Source organism: Primulina huaijiensis, chromosome 6 (assembly GCF_012295235.1).
Source record: "Primulina huaijiensis isolate GDHJ02 chromosome 6, ASM1229523v2, whole genome shotgun sequence".
NCBI lineage: Eukaryota > Viridiplantae > Streptophyta > Magnoliopsida > Lamiales > Gesneriaceae > Primulina > Primulina huaijiensis.
Window position 1 is genome coordinate 17,545,887 of NC_133311.1, and position 8,476 is coordinate 17,554,362.

Sequence of the window (8,476 nt, forward strand, 5' to 3'; positions counted from 1 at the left end):
AATAGCTTTTCCCCATTCATAGATTCCTCAAGAGTAGCAAACATCAGCTTGTCGGAGCAAACATGGCGAGTGGCACCAGTGTCGATCCACCACTCCCTTGGATTAGAACCCACCAGATTAACCTCTGATATTACAGCACAGAGATTCATGTTCGAAACCTCATGAGCAATGTTCTCTACCATATTCGCCTCTCGGTTTCTCTTCGGCTTCTTACACTCAGATGCCTTGTGACCCATACCATCACAATTGTAGCATTTTCCGGAGAACTTTTTCTTCGAAATGCCTCCCTTGGATCCCATGTTCAACCTTTTGTTGGAAGAGGAAAATGTTCTCTTTTTCGAGCTTTGGCCATGCTCGACAACATTTGCCTTAGCAGCAACAGGAGAAAACAATCGTCTTTCCGAGCTCTTATTGTCTTCCTCGATACGAAGTCGAACAATGAGCTCTTCAACATTCATCTCCTTTCGCTTGTGCTTCAAGTAATTTTTGAAATCCTTCCAAGCTGGTGGTAGCTTCTCAACAATAGCAGCCACTTGGAATGATTCGCTCAAAGTCATCCCCTCACCGTGAATCTCGTGAAGAATCACTTGGAGTTCTTGAACTTGGCTGATAACCGGCTTTGAATCCACCATTTTAAAGTCCAAAAAGCGACCAACAAGAAATTTCTTGGCCCCAGCATCCTCGGTTTTGTACTTTCTGTCAAGGGATTCCCACAGCTCTTTAGCCGTTTTCTTTTCGCAAAACACGTTGTAGAGCGAATCGGCCAATCCGTTTAGTACATAGTTTTGGCATAAGAAATCAGAATGATTCCATGCCTCAACCGCACTAACAGATTCAACATCTCCCTCACCCTCGTTGAGTTTAGGAGCCTCCTCAGTAAGGAATCTTGCCAGGTTCAGCATCGTCAAGTAAAACAGCATCTTCTGCTGCCACCTTTTGAAGTCCACACCAGTGAACTTCTCAGGTTTTTCACCGTGACTGGCTGGAACAGCAACCGCAGCCGCACGTGGGGTACCATGAGGGACAACTTGAGGAGGGACAAGATGACCAGTTTCCCTTTGCACACTGGTTTCAGTAGCCATATCTGAAACAACACGTAATGAGTAATCTGTTTTAAGATTGTTAGAATAATTGCTAAAACCAGTAGCTTAAAAACGAACTTGTAGAGATAAAGTAATAACCGAAACAAGTGTGATGTTTACAGTATGACTATTATGTAAAAGAAAACAAAGCCAAACCGAGGCCTGTAGCATGTACAGTTTCCTTAAAACAGATTCGCCCTCTCCGGTATGTGCTTCGAGGTTTCAGCGGACGTCTGTTTCCCAGGATACAACGGAACAACCAGCAGTGACTTAGCACGAGACACTACTACGGCAAACTGAAAACGTACCTTTACTTTATCACCGAGATTTTACGAGATGCCAAATGGAAAGATAACAATATGTAATGCAAGAGAGAGCTTGAAAGAGAGAAAATTTCATGTACTTGAAATGAGGAAATGAACCCACTATTTATAAGCCCCAAAATGCACACCATCATGGAAGATTAATTAACTCAATTAATCTTCCCGTTAACTCAAGAATATGAAGAGTCAAAACTCTTCAATTAACTCAAGAATGTGGAGAGCCAAAAGACACTCCCACATTCATGAGACACAATTTTTTATTCAACATTTAAATTTTTATTAAAATTTCCAACAGAAGGTTTTCTCAAGTTCGGTAGGTATGACTTGAGATGGGATGCTCGATCTGACGAGATGGATTTGGGGTGGTTTCTTCGAAGAAGGGCTTGGATGGTAACCCGAGCTGCCAGGCCGGACGACCGAGCACAAACTGGATTTGGGGCTGTTTCTTTCTATATTCTTTTGACATTTGACATGAAAATTATGATATGATATATTCTCAAATGATACTCATCATGTTTTATTGTCTTCTTGCACATGTACATAATTATTGTATCGTCTAATCTTGTTGGTGCATATATGATATGTATTACTTGATGATCACTCCTTCTATCATATTGAATCCTCAACCATACGTGTATCCTTTTTAATAATCAAATCTATAATCTTGGTCGCATCTTGTTTGAGAATTTACTCTACTCATTTCACTCCTTATTATTAATATTTTGTAATTTTCTTATTGAATGATTTAGTGCAATTCTCTCATTAAAATATCATCACACTAAGAGTGATTCTTGTATAATTTCTTCCAAATGAGGTCTTGGTTAATCATCAAATGATTTAATGTTAAAGTGATTAAACAGAATAGGGTCTTATACAATGGACTTCAATCTGGAGATTGAGTCTATTGAACAACGTGACTTTGGTCCGGGTATATTATTTCACTTGGCTCGATTTCTTCAATAATTCTTTGCTAGCCTATCTTTTTTCGTACATCATATGATTGTATGTTAATTATATCGCTTATCATATTATTCTATAAAATTTAATATTGTATGGATTATTTAACTCTCACTAAGTCTTTATAGACTTAATCTTTTTTTTTTTAATCTATCATAACTTCCAGATCCAAGTCTCCCGGAATTGGATAAGGAAGGAAATGACGATGAATGATTAATCGTCAATTGATGTATTGATTAAGTCATTTGGATAGCATGCTGATTCATATATTCTATGAGTCACTCATCTGGTATATTTATAATAAACTAGAAGACATGTACGTGCGTTGCACGTGTGGAACATACAAAGATGGAACATACAACAACCATAATTTCTTAATTTCTCATGATATATTTTGAAATTATAAAGTTCTATACATAAATCACGTCATTGAAAAAGTAGCTACAAGTTCTACAAATATTCATCGAAGGAAATTTGACAGAGATAAAACATGAAGATAATTGTAATATTTTTAAAAACTTTTATTTTTCGAACAAAAAAATTATTTAAAAAACATAAAAAAAATTTAAAATCTTATAAATCATTTTAATTAACTATGATGTAAGACTAATTTGTTTCACATAAAAAATATTTGAATTCATTCTTATTCCTCATTTTTTTTCACTTTGATGTATATAAGAGTAATTATTACACATAAAATCAATTTAAGCTCGTTTTCATTCTTTTGAAGTGTTCTCTCATTGCACCAAACAATTATTTGAGTTTTTCATGCATAAAGTTTTACGGTCAGTGCAATTCTCATTATGTTCACAATTAGCTTTGTATATGGCTTTGCATGGTGTATCACAATTATAAGAAATAAAAGTCTTGCTTTAGGTAACAAATATAACATTTGACCTGAAGGTCAAGAAATGTTTGAACTAAAAGATTAATCTTTCACTATCATTCAATTTTGTTGGATTAAGCGTGCATGAGTGAGAGTAGTACTGAGATCGATGAACTCTTAGGAAGTTCATGTGTGTACTACAGAAATTGTGTTTCTTATTTTAAATTCTATTAAAGATATAATTTTTTTTTAAAAAAAATGGACTGTAAATTTTACTCCAAAATAAAATTTCATTTTTCTTTAATTTATTGTAAAATTCATTAATATCTGAAAAACAAAAAAATGATGTATTTATTAATACTTTATAACGAAAATAAGGACATACAAGTAAATTCACACAATATACGTTATTCATGGATGCTAATTTAATCAAGTTAAAAATAAAAAAATGGCACAAAAACTAATGTGAGGTTGTTTCATAGGTCAATTTTGTGAAACATGTCTCCTATCCGACTCGAATCATGAAAAGACATTGTTTTTTACTCCGAAAATGGACGGGTCAACCTATCTTAAGGATATATATCCATGATACCAGCTCACAGAACCCCTACTCAAAATTAGAGAACTATAAAATTTTTAACAAAAATATATATTTCATTTTCATTCGATTTATTTTAAATTCATTAATTAATGAACAAAAGAAATCAAACGAAGATGACATCCAAAAAAAATTAAGATGGAGTTCATAAATTAAATAAAAAGAAAAAGGAGAGAAATCAAACAAAAATAATTATTTTTTAAATAAGGATATAATTCATTTTTAAAAAATGGAGCGTAAATTTTATTATTCTTCTATTTATTTTAAATACTATTAAATATATAGTTTTTTTTTAAAAAAAATAGAGTATAAATTTCATTTCAAAAAATGTGGTTACGTTTCATTTTTTCAATTTATTTTAGAATTCATTAATAGCTTAGAAAAACAAACAATAAAACATGTATTTATTTTTATTATTTTAAATTTCTTTAAATATATATATATATAAATGTTTTTTAAAAAATAGAGTGTAAATTTCATTCTAAAAAATGAAGGCTAAATTTAAATTTCATTCCAAAAATTGGTGGCTAAATTTCATTTTTCTTCAATTTATTTTAGAATTTATTGATTATTAGATGGAAAAAAACAAATAAACAAACAAAGAAACATGTAATAATTATTATTATTTACATTATTCATGGATATTAATTTACTCAAATTAAAAATAAATTGGCACAGAAACTCCTATGAAGCTGTTTCGTGAGTCAATTTTGTGAAACATATCCAAATTCGACCTGAATAATGAAAAAACATTGTTTTTCAATCTGGAAATGATTGGGTTGACCCGTATCAGGGATATATATCCATCAAACCGTCTCACAGAAGACCTACTCAAAAATTGGAGAACTATAAAATTTTGAACAAGAGTGTAAACTTCATTTTTCTTTGATTTATTTTAAATGCATTAACAATAATTAATAAAAAAATGTCAACTCATCTTAGAGATTATTTTTACTTGATACCGTCTTACAGAAGACCTACTAAAAAATTAGAGAACTATAAAATTTTGAACAAAAACATAAACTTCATTTTTATTCTAACAAAAAAAAAGATAAATAAAACAAAAATAATTATTTTTAAAATAAGAAAATAGTTCATTTTAAAACAAATGGAATGTAAATTTCATTATTCTTCTATTTATTTTAAATTTCATTAAAGATGTAGTTTTTTTAAAAAAAAAACATAGAGTGCCAATTTCAATCCAATAAGTTGTGACTGAATTTTATTTTTTTTCAATTTATTTTAGAATCCACTAATAGATGAGAGAACAAACCAAAACTTGTATTTATTATTATTGTTCTTTTAAATTTTATTAAAGATATATATTTTTATAAAAAAATTGAGTGCAAATTTCATTCCAAAAAATAGAAGATAAATTTAAATTTCATTCTAAAAAATGGTAGCCAAATTTTTCATTCTAAAATATGATAGTTAAATTTTATTTTTTTTAAATTTATTTTAGAATTCATTAATAGCTAGAAAAAAAAACATATATTTATTATTGTTATCATTTTGAATTTCATTAAATATATAAGTTTTTTTTTTAAAAATGAAGTGCAAATTTCATTACAAAAATTTTACACGTTATTAAATAAGTTTTTTTATGCATCTTAACATCGATAAATTCACTAAAAATATATTCATTTATATTTTAATTCTTGCTACCACATAATTCTGATTTCGCCCCAAACTTTATGTATTTGTTTGCTTGAATTTATTGTTCTTCATTTGGCCAAGACTCATAACATGTCAAACATGAAAGTAAATATTAATTTAAACAGATTATAATATTTACATATTGTAATAAATGTGTTTACCTCTCACGATACTGATAAAAATAACTTAAAAATAATATGTTGACGAACATATTGTCAGGAATACAAAAACACAATTCAAATGTCAAATTTGAAACTCGATTTTCAGTGATTACTAAAATATCTCAACAACCAACAATTTGTGGACAAGACAGTAACATCACAATTTTAAAAAAACAAACAAAAAACTTATATTTATTATTGTTATCATTTTGAATTTAATTAAAGATATAAGTTTTTTTAGAAAATTTATTATTACTATTATTTTAAATTTCAATAAAAACATATATTGTTTTTAAAAAAAATGGAGTGAAAATGTCATTCTAAAAAATGGAAAATAAATTAAATTTCATTCTAAAAAATGATAACTAAAATTTTCATTCTAAAAGTTGGTAGCTTATATATGCTCTAAATTTTATTTTTCTTCAATTTAGTTTAGATTTCATTAATTGATATAAGAAAACAAAACAAAAAAAATGACATGTATTAATGAATATTATTGTTAGTAGCTTATATATGCTCTAAATTTTATTTTTCTTTAAATTTTTTTTTCTTCAATTTAGTTTAGATTTCATTAATTGATATAAGAAAACAAAACAAACAAAATGACATGTATTAATGATTATTATTTAGTAAAGATAAGGACGTAGATGTAAATTCACAATTCAAACTTATATATATATAATAGTAATAGACTCTAAATTTTATTTTTCTTCAATTTAATTTAGATTTCATTAATTGATATAAGAAAACAAAACAAACAAAATGACATGTATTAATGAATATTATTTAATGAAGATAAAGACATAGATGTAAATTCACAATTCAAACTCATATATTTATAATAGTATAATATAATAGAAATAGATATATATTATTTCCTTTTGTAATAATCACTACCAAAATAGTAGTTGGATCATACCTTTTTATTAAATATAAAATACTTTTTTTGTGTAGAATAAAATATATTGTTTTGTTATTTATATTCTGAATTATAAATAAATTTTCGACGTCATATTTCCATGTTCAACTCAAGAATTCCCTCAAATTAAATGTCTTATTAAATAAAATGTTTTTAAGCTAATTGATGAGATATATTATATCGTAGTCAAAGGTCCATATATTATATAATTTCATCGAGTGCAATTCTAGATGTATATATTGATTTATATTTTTCTTATCAATTACAAAATTATTATTGACTAACAAAATATTTATTTCTTTTTCATGAGTAATTTTGTATTCAGTAAGAAAAAATATAAGTTAATATAATCATGTATATAAGATATAGCATTTGTGAAGTACATAAGTAGAAAATTTTGAAATAAATTGGTTGCCGACTTTCAAGGGTGGCAACTGGCAAGGTGAGCAAATATGTGAGTAACACATCTTCGATGCTCGTATATGTGTGTAACATATCAAAACGTCAAATATTTGAGTAACACATCCTCGGTGTTCATATATGTGTGTAACATACATANATAAACTTACTGACTAACGCATTAGCCTGCAAATCGGGTTAATCAGGTAAACATCACTGAGAAAATCTTGTGCAACAAACGCACACGAGAAAATATTGATACGGAGAATCAAACAAATTATTATTGACCAAACGTTCATCTGCTCCAGTAACTCAAACATCATGTCAGAGACATCTTTTATCGAATTTCTAATTAGGTTATCTTTTTTATCCACGTCCACTTGGTGCCAAATCTGTGTATACTTAAAATAAAAACAAAAACAAAAAAAAAAAACCGAATATAGAGTGAGATAATTGGGAGTAGGGTGCAACTAGTACGTACCAACTGTTGCAATATGGCGGATGCAGCAGCACGTTTCATATATAACAAGCATGCGTGTCTTTTTCTTTTTCCTTTTTTTTTAAAAAACAAAATAATGATATAATATAATAATAATAATAATAATAATAATAATAATGTTAGTACCAAAATATTAATTGGAGGGCGTGACAAAAATGGGGTCCACATTGATGTGAATACTTGCATATAATACATGCAGCAGACACGCTTTCACCCATTTTGCTAATTTTGATAAATCTCCTATTGAAGTTATTTTCAGAGACTGTGCTTCTAATATTATTAAATCTAACCAATATTATATTTAAGACCAAATGATAGAAGGCTAAGACCACCCTAGCCCACCCCTCCCTCCGTCTTACTCTTAAATTAAAGATTAAATACGTGTTAAAAGTTTGTCGTTTTTCTTCATTCAAGTTCACACGCTCAGTATTCATTCGAATCAGATCGATCAAATTATTTTCTTTTTTAAAAGAGGAAGATTACAAGAATCGAGAAATCATCCAAATTTTTTTAGTTCTTATCTTATTGGTTCGTGTCAAAGATAAGATTTTGTTCGAATATTTTACAGAATCGAAACTTAGATTTTTTTTCCCATCTAATTAATTCATGCGTAACCAAAGGACAAAAGTGGTGAAAATGAAATAGTTTTGATAGGTGTGGATGGTTGTACAAGGAATGGTTACAAAATGTAGTGTAGGCGTGCAGCACTTATATAATGGCAGTCGATAGAGGAGACAAGAAGCAGCGAGACGAATAGTGGGGCTGTCTGTCGCGAGCGTGCAGTGATTGCACTAATTAACACATGTTTCCTCCCCAAATTTTGTGTGTGGAAATCCCACTCTTTTCCCATTACATATCTCTCCTCTAACTACTTAAATGGTGTCCACTTACAGTTTGTTTGGAAATTGTTTTTTGTAATTTAGGTTATTAAACAGTTTATGCTAATTACGCTTAATAAGGTGTAGTTTCATGCTAAACAGGTGAACGGATGCGAGAATTATCCTGGTGAAGCTACTCCGATGTTTAATTGGTAAAAGACTAGGAAATCTAAATATG